Source organism: Hylobates moloch, unplaced genomic scaffold, assembly GCF_009828535.3.
Source record: "Hylobates moloch isolate HMO894 unplaced genomic scaffold, HMol_V3 SCAFFOLD_23, whole genome shotgun sequence".
NCBI lineage: Eukaryota > Metazoa > Chordata > Mammalia > Primates > Hylobatidae > Hylobates > Hylobates moloch.
The window spans coordinates 8,995,912-9,010,071 of NW_026652298.1; the positions used below are offsets into that span (position 1 = coordinate 8,995,912).

At 36.2% G+C, this 14,160-nt stretch overlaps 1 protein-coding gene across 2 annotated transcripts in view; it reads right to left on the reverse strand.

Moving 5' to 3' along the window:
• LOC116462231 (cAMP-specific 3',5'-cyclic phosphodiesterase 4D) overlaps positions 1 to 14,160 on the reverse strand; it is an 810,743-nt gene that overhangs the window by 542,982 nt on the left and 253,601 nt on the right. The gene's annotated exons all lie outside the window — the stretch shown is intronic.

Below are 14,160 nucleotides of genomic sequence, written 5' to 3' on the forward strand. Positions count from 1 at the left end.
TTTCTAATGATAGCAAATGATAAAAGAAGCTTGAACATCAAAAAATACAAAAAGTTTCGATTAAGTCAGAATATTATGTAGTAATCAAAATGATGCATGAGAAGACTGTGTCAGAAGAAAGAGCAATATTTAAGGAATAATAATGTGGTTTAGAAAGTAAGATAAAAAGTATACAATTATTATTATAGCTCCATTAATATGCATATAACCAGTCAACATTGGGAAGGAAAAAAGAAAATAAAAATTGTTACATCTTGGTAGAATCATGGCTTAAGTAATTTTCAAAGTCTTTTTCTATATATAATTAGGAACTAATAAATTTTTTAAATATTCTACTTGTACTTGTTGACTAATACGTACAATGGTAGCAGGGACAGACCATTAGCTTTTACATTATTTTTTTGAATTCATAAGAAATTCACAAAACTAGAAAACAAGTATAAATTCCTTAAAATGAGCTATATAAGTACAGTAGCTATGTTGCTTTTTTCACTTTGATAAATATGAAAATGAATAATAATTTTCAAAATGTGTAGAAGAGCACAGGTTACAAGGAAGTACCTGCTGTATCTTTATAATGAACAGTGTCCAGTCAATTCAATTTCCTTAGGAGATAGAGGAATAGGTCAAGTTACAGCCCATTGGACAATATGATTTCAGAAACTTCCGTACATGATTAGCAATCTGAAAACACTGAATTTCTGTTCTATGGATTCAGCACTATATGATACCATTCTAATGAGGCTTTTAAAAAATGTGGTAATTTGGGGTCTGAAGTGGGTTCAAAGATGTAACAAAGTTTGGCGCTCTAGAATATAGACAAAACATAACACAGGGGTGGATGTCTAAACTTTTGACTGTACCCAATCTTAACATCTGGTTTTTGGGCTCAACTGCTTACAGTCATGTAAAATGTCTCAAATGTTAATGACTCAGTGTTGAGAAAAAAGAAAAATTAAACTCTGCTGTTGAATACCAGGTTATAAATTCCTCATCTTTAGAGATTCTAAAAATATTTATAGACTACACCCTTTTGAATGCTGTGGCAACTTATCCCCTGAAAGGAGCAGGCTAAGTCAGGTGACACGAAGATATTTTCTCTGTTTCCATTAAGGTTGTATTCCTCTCTGGGTCAGTCAAATCAAACTTGTAGCACGCATGTCTAATGCGGAATCACTGATCAATCAACGTGCTCTTTTCTGAGGAGTCATGGAGCTCCGTATGCCTTATGATATTTAGAAGGACATATTCCAGGAAGCTAACAATCAATGAAAGCTTTTTGCAAACAGACTTAATTAAAGAGAAGATGAATAGATGAATGAACTTGGGGTAAAGGTGTTCAAATGTCTCTCCAATTTTACTTCAAGAATGTTCAACCCCATTGAACTGATAAAACCAAAATTCTGGATATACAGATGTAGGCTTCATCTTTATTGAAGGGTTTATTTTATTTTATTTTATTTTTATTTTTTTCCTGAGGCGGAGTCTCGCTCTGTCGCCCAGGCTGGAGTGCAGTGTCGCAATTTCGGCTCACTGCAAGCTCCGCCTCCCGGGTTCAAGCCATTCTCCTGCCTCAGCCTCTCCGAGTAGCTGGGACTACAGGCGCCTGCCACCAAGCCTGGCTAATTTTTTGTATTTTTAGTAGAGACGGGGTTTCACAGTGGTCTCGATCTCCTGACCTCGTGATCCACCCGCCTCGGCCTCCCAAAGTGCTGGGATTACAAGCGTGAGCCACCGCGCCCGGCCTATTGAAGGGTTTAATATTGGATTTCCTATTTCAAAGGAATGGAAACTGAAAAGATACTATTAATTCAGAAATCAGTGGACAGATGTCAAATCAAGGAACATTTGTAAAAAAAATTAGACTAATGTTCAAGTACAGATAGAGGCATTTTCTGTAATAAAATCTTAACACAGAATAGCAATGCTGCTGAACAGACAAGTATAAAGTAATACCAAGGACAAAGATAAAAACTTACTTCTATTTTTGAAAAGAAATTAGATGATGTCTAGTTTAAAAAAATATGTCAAGGTATAAGATTCCAATATTTTATTTGACTATACAGTTTAGGTTGTTTTTCCCATTAACGTAGAAGCACATTACATATCGTTTTCAAAGTCTAAAAGTGTTCTTTCTTTAAAAAAATGATAAATATGAAGGGCAAAATATTCATCTTAAACCATGAGATAAAAATATAGAGGTTTTTCATGCCACTATCTTTTTGGTAATCAATGATTGAATAGTGAATATTGGTTTACAGTGCAGCTATTTAATTATTAATACATTTGTTTTTTCTTAGAAGGATTTAATATTATTTTTATATTTTCTCCACTAAATATATCATTTCAAAATTATCTACAGGAATATGCCCAAAAGAATGATCAAAGCTTAGAAATATTTTGCAACTCTGTATATTAATATGAGATACAAAAACAGAATCAAGAATGATATTGACAAAAATCAGGTTAGCACATCATCTAGATGATAGGTTTTCAATCTCCTAAAAAATAATGCATTACATTAATTATGCATATTTGAGCTTTAATAAGAAAGCATTGTAAGGATGAACAAAATCCTTTAACATCAGAGCTGACAGAGAGGTGAGAAACTGCCTAGTTCAACCTCCTTTCACAAATTAGGCAATTAAACTTGTGAAAGACAACATGATTTGTGCAGTTCATAACCTTCATGAGCAGGCTAATGTCTCACGTATTTTCTTCTGTACCCTGATATCTATGTAGCATAGAAAAAAAATCTCTTTGAATTGTTAAAGTAAAATGTCTTACATTGAAAGGCAGTGCTTCCACATGCTAAAGAGTAAGTAAGAATTTAAGAAAAACCATGAAACAATGTGAAAGAAATCAAACTGAGTGGTAACAAAATAAACACGCTTCACTGTGGACCACAGGATTTCATGAAGGATAATGACAGTCTTTCCCATGTTTCTAAGTTCGCTGTAAAGACACAGGTTTAAATCTCAGTAAGAGAGATAGAGATTCAGGTATAAAGGAAAACTTAAAGGGAAAGTCAGTATACTAGGGCCAAATGATTTCCTGAAAGGTTATGAAAATGATAGGCATATACCTATTAGTTAATTATGCTAAATCACTGCAGAATTCAGTGAAAGGTATATACGTTAAATGAAATCATGAAGCAAATTAAGCTTTTGACATAGGCCATTAAGTGACAAAACCAAGGTAAGTGTTTACATTTTTCTTTTTTTTTTTTTTTTTTTTTTTTTTTGAGACAGAGTCTCGCTCTGTCGCTCAGGCTGGAGTGTGGTGGCGCAATCTCGGCTCACTGCAAGCTCTGCCTCCCAGGTTCACACCATTCTCCTGCCTCAGCCTCCCGAGTAGCTGGGACTACAGGCGCCCGCCACCACGCCCAGCTAATTTTTAGTATTTTTAGTAGAGAGGGGGTTTCACCATGTTAGCCAGGATGGTCTCAATCTCCTGACTTTGTGATCCACCCGCCTCGGCCTCCCAAAGCACTGGGATTACAGGCGTGAGCCACTGCGCCCGGCCTACATTTTTCAATTTAGAATATCGGTCTACCACCTCCTCTTGATAGGGAGTGGGAGGCTGTTACAAACTACTAGTGGCCCCACTTTTCCCAGTGGCCTCAAAAACATTTTATTTATGTATTTATGTATTTATTTATTTATTTATTTTTACCTCACCAGGATCTAAATCTGTTTTTAGTGGTTTGAAAACTGTTTCTAGGACTGAACTACTGAATTACATTTAAGATTGAACTAGTGAATCAGTGACTAAACAAAACAATTTTTTAAGAAACCATTCTCCTCATTGTTCAACAGACAAAAACCAATGAATTTTATCACTTACTAGCTATGTGGCTTTGGGCTAGTTATTTAACCCCCATGTACCTCTGTTTCTTCATCAGTAAGATGCTGATTATGATAGAATGTGTCTCAAAAACTAGTATAAAAGTGAGTTTCATGTAAAGAGCTTAGAATAAGAGGGTATACACCTAATTCATTTTATAATGAAACTTAAAAACATTAAGAATCCTCAAGGATTACATGAAGCCAATCTGAATCATAAAGACAGGTTAAAAAGTCTAAACCGACTGTTAGCAAATAAAGCAGCAATAAATACATATTTTTCTATGTACATATATGTGTATGTATATTTGTGTGTATATGGCATGAAAGGCTATAAACATGAGTTGTTCTAATAATTCACGATGTTAAGAGATTAAAGGGGAAAAACCACAGAAAATTATTTAACTAAACAATCATTCATGATAAAAATGTATGGCAAATTTGGAATAGGAGGAAGTTACCAAAACTGATCAAAGATATCTAATCTTGTTGGCGAAATGTGGAAGCATGCTCTTTAAATGTAGGCACAAGTAAAGAACGCTTGTTCTCTCCATTTCTATTTAACAGTCTTTTGAAAGCATTGCTTTTTTTTGGACAAGCGTCCTCACTGTCACCTGGGAGCTTGTTAGAAATGCAGGCTCTCAGTGCCTGACCTACCACTGAACCAAGATCTTCCTTTTAAAAGGATCCCTCAGGGATTCATATTTTAAAGTCAGGGAAGCATCCATGCAGCCAGTCAATAAATCATTTTAAAAAGTGGTATAAAATATAGAGTATAAAAATTGGAATGGAAGAAACAAATTTTTGTTATTCACAGATGATATGATTGTCTACAAAGAATACCTAAAAGAATCAGAAGAAACATTATTAAAAGTACATCAAAGTTTGAAAAGTTTCTAAATATTTGTTCAATATAAACATTATTAGATTTGGATATAGCTGCAGCAAGCATTTGGAAAATATAACTGAAAATTGTTGCCATTTTGCAATAGCAACAGAAGTCTACAGCGGATGTGAATAAAAAATGTATAAGATCTTTGTAACAAAATGTATAAAATGTACGAATAACACTAAAGGAGGCAATTAATAGAGAGATATGCCACAATTATAGTTAGACAGGTAAAACAGACCAACTGTACTGATGCGTGTCAAAGGTAGCACTACCAGTCAGTGGGAAAATGATAGAGCAATCGATGGTGCGGAAATAACTAGTTAGCCATATGGGGAACATATAAAAGTGAATTTCTTCTCACACTACACACAGAATTCAATTCCATATGTAAAAGAACTTTACAGTAAAATAAAAAACTTGAAAATTTTTTAGAAGGAAAACATTATTTTAATTGTAATTCGTGAACTATATGACAGAATGAAACAATGCCATTTTATATCATCTGGGACATTACTAGATGTAAAATGATTAAGTTTATTGACCTCTAAACCAGCCCAATAGGGAAAAAGGAAGTGAAGGGGAGCATCTTCTAGGCAAATGATGTTCCCATACATAGACCTGCCAGAGCAGTTGCAGATTCCCTTTAGAATCGATGTTTGGTCTCTTGCCTGTCCCTCCTCCCCAGGCAGTCACTTTCTCTGGATTTTTTTCCCTCTTTCTTTAGCTTTTCCTTCTCAGTCCTGGCAATAGGCCTTCAACACCACACCATCACCACTCCACCAGTTTTGGAGGGGTATGATTTTCAAAGGAACAAAGTTTTTGGAGTTGAGTTCCAGCACTAACATATGCATGGACGAAGATAACAGTCTACAGCTTTGTTTTCCTCCTATTGCTCTAGAAGAAAATGCTGCCAAGAAAAAGCTATTTCTAATTTTTTCATAGAAAAAAACTGCTACTAAAGTATTTTTTTAAAAATCATTCTTTTCTTCAGGAAAAGATATTTCCAACACTTGTTGTGATCAAGAGAAATTGCAGAATATTTTTAAAATTCTTAAAAATCAAACGGAAAAAAGAGCCTGCAAGAAATATGAGGAAGGCTTAGAAATAATTTTTATAGAAAAAGAAACACGAATCACTAACAATATTTTTAAGGCTTAAATGTATTACTTATCAGGGAAATTAAAATTTATAAAAAAATTAGTATCATGTTACCACTAGATTGACAAAAAAATTCTTTCAAAAGACATGAGAGCTTTTATAAACTTCATGTGATCACATATTCTTTCTCCAATACTCCTTGAGAACTACTAGATTATAAACATACATACACATACATATGCACACACATAGGAACACACACACATACACAGTCATTTAAGGTTAAAATATGGTAAACATTTTCTAAGTCACTTAAAACTATTGCTTGTGGATTTTTCGTCTAAAATATTAAACTCTTCCAATGTTTGAACTTAATAGTTATTGAGAAATATGAAAAACTATTAGCTTTCTTGATTTGATATACTTAATATTGCTTATAAAGGAAAGAAAAAATGCTTGGCTACCAGGTCATCTCATTTTAAGATTACATTGATTAAACATGTAGTATAGAAAGGGCATCTAACCCCCATTTCACTAGCCAGCACTGAAAACTTCTTTAACCTTGCATAAAATGCACACATATTTTGAAAGTCTTTTTTTGTAAAAGAAGTATTAGATTTTTAATGTAAATTATAAGAAATGTAATGTTTACTAATGCTATCAAGAATGGCAGGTCAAATTCACCTGGTTTTTAAAGATCAAATGCCTACTTTTACACTCACCTTTCAACCTTTGTTTTAGACTCTAGGATTCGTTTGTCACAGGTTTGCCTATTTGGGCCACAGCTTCCTTATATAGCGTACAGAGCAGCATTCAAAGATAGTGTTAAAGTATATGGACTTGGGTGCTAGATCACTGTGCACTAACACCCAGCTCAGACACTTACTAGCTGTGTGACCTGGGGTAACTAACAGAGCCTCATTGAGCTTTGGTTTCCTCCCTAATAAAATGAAGCTGAAAGGAGGATATATTTCATAGGGTTGTAGCAGTTACATGAGTTAAAATACCTCAGCTATTTAGAGCAGTGCCTGGTTCATAGCAGGTGATCTAGGAGTGTTATCGTTCTTCACATTATTCACATTTAATAGCAAATCATACTGCAAAAAAATGGTGTCAATTTAATGGTCACTACAGGCAATCTAAGTTGCTTTTGCTCTTGACAGTATTTTATACCTTTAAAGTTTCCATTAAAAAAGAAAATGCTAATACCATTTATAAAACAGAAGAACAAAGAATTCCTTGACAATTTAAATATCTAAATTTATTAGTTAAATCAATTAATTATTTGTTGTTGCTGGCTTCCACCAAAATGTGCCTAATAGTTTTATGAATGTCTTCCTATTCCAGTCAGTATTTTTAGCAGGTTTAATTCTCAAGCATTCCAATTGGATGTGCTGGAATTTGTCTCCTATTAACTCATGGTTTTGTCCTAGTGATAAATTTATCCTACCAGATTGAATAAGTACATATGTATGTACTTGTGTGTGTGTGTGTGTGTGTGTGTGTATAAAATTTATACCAGTGGCAAAAATTGTGATTTCATTTTGCCAGTTTGCAAGGCAAAATGATGTTTGCTCTCTATTGTCTTTCTTTCTCTAAAAAAAAATAAATAAATAAAGCACGCTCGAGTATTTTTACCGTCTGCATACTCTTTAACCTCACGTCTTATTGTGTAGCTGAGTCATGATGAATACAACAAATACACATCCTTAATGTTCTGTTTTGTCAGTACTGGGCTGTGCACTGTGGTGGCTGCCCAGGAGGAGGGGGGCAGGACATGAGCACTCACATCAAGGATCTTATATCAATTTAGGAAGACAGAACTAAAACACCCAAAAAAACAGTGAGCAATACCAAATGGTTTCAGTTCAACCCATGATAGTGTACAGGAGTCGAATAAACAACAGGAATGAAGGAGGGGAAGATGGCAATAGTCAGGGAATGTTTCATGGCTGAAGGGGTCACTTACCCCCAATTCAGGCATTCGACTACCAGCTTCATGATTCTGCCATATCCACATTTCTAAATCATGATTTTTGTTGTATCTGCATCCCCTATATACTATTATTTATTTAAAAATTCTGTAATAGACTAGTTTTTTAAAAACTGAAATAAAATGCCTTCATTTAAAGAAGAAACTTTATATCATAACTATAAATGGAAAGTCAGTAACTCTTGCCATAAATGCAGCGTAAACAGAACAACCTTATTAGTTTCTATCCAGATAATGTTGCCTTCCAAAGGCACTAGGCTAGAGGCCAGTGTTGTCTCTGTTTATAACACAAAGCAGGTATTAATAAGTGTTAGAGACTTAGTAATGCCAACATGAGACTTCCTGCTGTCCTTCCTTCTTCCCTACCATCTTTCTTCCCTTCCTTTCTTCTTTCAACTTTCCTCTTTCTCTCTCCCTCCTTCCTCCTCTTCCCTTCTTCCTTCCATCCTTTAGCAAATATTCATTGAGCACCTATTATGTGACAGGTACCATTCTAGGCACAAAGGATACAACAGTGAAAAAATGGACAAAAGCTCTTGCCCTTATAGAGCTCACATTCTTGTTGGAGGAAGACAGTCAATAAACAGATAACAAAAGATACAGTAGGTCATAGGTGCTATGAATAAAAATACAGCAGGGAATGTCAAGGTGGAAAAAAAAGCATGAATAGGAAAGGATTACTGCTAAAGTAACATATGAGCGATGATCTGAAGGGCAGGATGGAACCAGCCATGCAGACATTTAGAGGAAGAGAATTCCCAGCACTGGGAACAGGTAGTGCAAACGCTGTGATGCAGAACATGCTTGGCACATTCTGGGAACACTAATGAAGTCGGAGTGGAGAAGTGAGTGGGTGAGGCAGACGGTGGTTTGAGAAGATGTCAGATCCAGGTCACTTGAAAGGGGTGGTAGATATAGATCATGTAGAAGTTTAACAGACATAGCAAGAATTTGACTTTGACTCTAGATGGCATGCTATTGGATGGCTTTGAGCAGAGAGCAACACGATGTGAACTAATTACTGTTTTTGTAGAATAACTCTGCTATGAGAATATTACACTGGATTGGCAAAAGCACCAGTCAGAAAACTGGCTAGGAGGGTATTTCTGTTAATTTAAGAGAAAGATGATAGAATAGTCTTGTGGGAAGCACAGGAAGTAGTAAGAAATATTGGATTTTTTGGGCAAAGTGTATCCACCACCTCCCAAATACACACACACACACACACACACACACACACACACACACACACACACACCTCTATCTCAGCACTTATGTATTTACAGTTTATAAATGAGGCTGTTTATGGGCGGGACACAGTACCTCACGCCTGTAATCCCAGCTCTTTCGGAGGCCGAGGCAGGCAGGGGGATCACTTGAGGTCAGGAGTTTGAGACCAGGCTGGCCAGCATGGTAAAACCTCATTTCCACTCAAAACACACAAAAAATTAGCTGGGCGTGGTGGCTGGCACCTGTAGTCCCAGCTACTTCAGAGGCTAAGGCAGGAGAACCGCTTGAACCTGGGAGGCAGAGGTTACAGTGAGCCAAGATCACACCACTGCACTCCAGCCTGGGCAACAGAGTGAGATTCTGTCAAAACAAACAAACAAACAAACAAAAGAAACATGAGACTGTTTATGGGGATGAGGCTGTTCTCTCTGCCCCAAATTTGTTGTCAGTGACTGGCAATCATGCCTTATTCATCTGTAAACCTTACTGACCACAGTGCCTGATAAAGGTGCTTAAAAAGATTGTGTGACTGAATTTCAGATGAGTGGAATAATGAAAGGCACAGAGGAAAGAAGGCTCACAGTAGGTATTTGGGGCAAGAAGATCTATGTGGGAAGTGCAGAAGAGTCTGGGCATTGTGGTGAAGTGTCTTTCAGAGAAACTGAGGTTCACATTAGAATGCATTTCACGTGAAAGAAGTAGAACTAAGAGAAGTATAAAAGGAGAATACATTTAAGATGATAGGAAAGAGGCCAAGTTTCATGGAATCTTTATTTAAAAAAAAAAAAGACATTCAATATAGGTTAGATTTAGGAAATCAGGATTAGGAAAGGGCTCAGGATTTACTACATAATTTTCATTTTTAAATCAGTAAAACATGCTGAAATCCTTATATTTCAACTATCAATTCACTGAATAATGTCAATATTTTGATTATTTTGCTGCTTTTAAGAGATAAAAAAGAGCCGTTCATAACTAATGGAATATGTATATGCACACAAACACACATATATACATATATACACATATATACATATATACACGTGTGTGTGTGTATATATATACACACATATATATATACACATATATATACACATATATATACACATATATACACATATATATATACACATATATATACACACATATATATTCTTATATATATATAAGAAATTCCTCAATTTCAAAGACTGGCATAGAAACATTCCTATAGATATACGAGGATCATTTATACTCCTAGGATGAGGAGACATGCTGGCATCAAGAAGGTTTACCGGGGTTAATTAGGTGTATTTCAAGGGAGATAAAGGAACAATAGGAGATCACTACTGAAAAAAAATAATCCCTGCTGCAAAATAAAACTAATTGAAAACTGAGGCAGGACTAGGACAGCAGTAGAGAATGATGCACCACTGAGAATAGGGGAAGAGGAATTAAGGCAGGTAGACCTGGAAGAAAGGTGGCTGGAGGAGCAGGTATCTTGTCTTTACATCAGTGCATTCCTGATGTATAAGGAAGACTCTCGGCCCATCTTGCATAAAGCAGTCAGGTCAGAGTAAAAGTAAAAACAGATGCATAACTGCCCAGTCTTTTGCTGGAAACGTGGAGACCCCAAGTCTGGTATGGAAGGGAGACAATGTCAACAGCTATTTTTGCAGGTAAAAGAGAGGATTTTTCTGTTTCCTAATCCAGGTCATCCTCATCTCTTGCCTTTACTTATAGACACAGCTTTCTAATTGGCCTTGCAGGTCAACACTTGCCCCTCTGTACACCATTCTTCTCCCAGCCAATTATTGGCCTCTAAACTCTTTTTGAATAAACAGCAAATCTTATATTATCTGTTTCAACCTCATTTCCTGACACTCTTTCCCCACTTTACCCCAAATTGCGTAACTTCCTGGTTAAGTCTTTAAAAGTTGCCTGTTCTAACACTAACTTCTTCCTCTCTCCCCAACCCATCTCTACAGTTAAGTTTATGTCCTCTTCTTATTTGATCCTGTGGCACCTTCCACCTGTCTGTTATAATAATATTTGATACACTGTAATTCTAGATCTGTCACCCCAGAATGTAGAGAAGTGTCTGGTACATGGTAAACACTTAAATATTTGTTAACTGTCGAAGGTTGAATGTTTACTATTGATGAACCGGAAGATAAAAAGATAGTAGCTGATAATTACTGAGAATGAAAGGGTTTTTACACTAATTTACATTTCAGATAAGGTACAGCTGGCTCTTAGAGATGTTAAAAACATCGAATAGGAACAAGCTTTCATTGAGATTAAAAGAAAACTCAGGTTTGAAATTATTATAGAACATTATATAATTTCCCCTGTTCATAAATTTAAAAAATACAGTACACTTTAAACAAAACAGAGTTCACGTAAAGTATATTTGACAATCAGCTCAGCTCCTTGGTGAAAAAAAATTAAAATTTGGAATAATTAATTGAATGGCTATCATTTAAATATTTTAAATATTTGTTCTTGAACTATAAATAACCACATAGAAATGTGAGAAAAATTAAATTTAAGAGGGCATTTATTTGGAGTGTACTTTTAAAACAAGTCTTATGAATCATGGTAAATACTCTTATATATATATACTCAGGGTACTGGACTGCACTTTATTCTCCAACAAACCCAAGACTTAGAGACAGTTGCTAGCCACACACAAACAGTGTCACTGTCCACTATTTTACACAAACAGCAATTGAGTAGCAAGGGAGGGTGAATTCCCCAGTCCTGAGTTACTTCTGGGAGTGCCTCAGATGTTTAAGCTGCACATTAACTAACTCATTTAGGCCCCCAGAGTAACTATTAATGCACCAAAGCTACAATTTGAGAAGACCTTTTATTTCCAAGAGAGCTGGAAGAATCTCTAACAATTTGTAATACTTGTTCTTATTAAATTGTGAAATCTGGGCAAAGAATCTTGTGAAGTAAAATTGCTTATGCCATTTCACATGAATGATATACAGGATGTGATTCTGAAATGTCTGCCATTTTCAGAGCATTACACATGGAGAGCTTCCTCAATTTTCAGAGGACCTCTACTGCTACAGGGACAGTTTCGGTTCACTTGAGTAAGAATTATCCTTAAAAGGGATAGAAAAATTCAGGAACAGAACAACATTGACTTCCCAAGACTCACAAGTTGTATATACCATTTAGAAAAACTTTTTAGCCTTGAAAAGGAACATCTTGTATTGTTAATATGAATATTTATGAAGCACTATCAGTAGGCTTAACTCAGTCCCTGCTCAATTAGCTTATAATTTAATTAGTCCTAAATGCAAATCCTCTAAATTGGGGTGGTTGGGTTTTGAAATGAATACCAACTAATATCATTACTGATGGCTCACTATCTTCTGCTTCTCTCTCTCATTTCTCTTTACTTCTTACCTTATGCATTCATTTTGCTGTCATACACCCACCCTTCCTCAACTGAAAGGATGTAAATCAAGGTACACCTGCAAAAGCAGAAGCCCTGTGGTCCACATTGAACTTTAAAATCCATACTAGTGTTTTGTACCTGAAAATTATAGGGATGTTTTGTGAATGTTTATAGATCTGACACAATTGTCAAATATCAGCTTTGAACCATGAAAACATTTCTAAGATATTATGCAAACTAAACTCTAAATTGAGTTCTCTGTTTCTATTTGAATTTCACATATCGAAATTTCCTATTTGTTCCTTAAAGAGCTCCACATCTGTGATGGGGTTGGTTCACTGCACATTTCTTACAGGTTTAGATAGTACACCTTATTTTGTGCTACATTCGCTCTTGGGAGACTTCAGTTGTATTACAATCATAGATGGTCACTTACTAATATAGAAAGTAGAAAAAAAGGCTACCCCTTTGAAAACTATTTAATAACTTTAATAAGCTGCTTTGTAAATAAGTAAATAAAAAGATACACTTTCTTTTATCAAAGCAAACTCTTTGATATGGTCTGGTTCTGTGTCCTCAACTAAATGTCAACTTGAATTGTAATGCAAATTGTAATCCCCACGTTTTGGGGGAGGGTCCTCATGGGAGGTGATTAGATCATGGAAGAGAGTCCCCCATACTGTTCTAATAATAGTGAATGACTTCTCTGGAGCTCTGGTTTTATAAGGGGATTTTTCCCCTCCGCTCTGCACTTCTCTCTCCTGCTGCCATGTGAAGAAGAACATGTTTGCTTCCCCTTCCACCATGTTTGTAAGTTTCCTGAAGCCTCCCAGTCATGCAGAACTGTGAGTCAATTAAACCTGTTTCCTTTACAAATTACCCAGTCTCAGGCAGTTCTTTACAGCAGTGTGAGAAGAGATTAGTACAGTAAGTTGGTACTGAGAGCAGTGTGGCACTACTGCAGATACCTGAAAATGAGGAAGCGACTTTGGAACTGGGTAACAGGCAGAGGCTGGAACAGTTTGGAGGGCTCAGAAGAAGACAGGAAAATGTGGGAAAGTTTGCAACTTCCTAGAGACCTGGAGGGCTCAGAAGACAGAAAGATGTGGGAAAGTTTGGAACGTCTGAGAAACTTGTTGAATGGCTTTGACCAAAATGCTTATAGTGATATGAACAATGAAGTCCAGGCTGAGTTGGTCTGAGATGGAGATGAGGAATTTGTTAGAAACTGGAGTAAAGGTCACTCTTGCTATGCTTTAGCAAAGAGGCTGGTGGCATTTTGTCCCTGCCCTAGAGCTCTGTGGAACTGTGAATTAGAGAGATGATTTAGAGTATCTGGTGGAAGAAAATTCAAAAGGAAGCACATCATAAAAGTTTGAGAAATTTGCAGCCTGATGATGTGATAGAAAAGAAAAACCCATTTTCTGGGGAAAAAAATCCAGCCAGCTGCAGAAATTAGCATAAGTAATGAGGGGCCGGATGTTAATCACCAAGACAATGAGGAAAATGTCTCTAGAGCCTGTTAGAGGCCTTCACAGCAGCCTCTCCTATTACAGGCCTGGAGGCCTAGGAGGAAAGATGTTATTTTGTGGGGTAGGCCTAGGGTCCCCCTGCTCTGTGCAGCCCTGCATCCCAGCTGTTCAGTCCCAACCATGGCTAAAAGGGGCCCACATACAGCTCAGGCCATTGCTTCAGAAGGTCCAAGCCT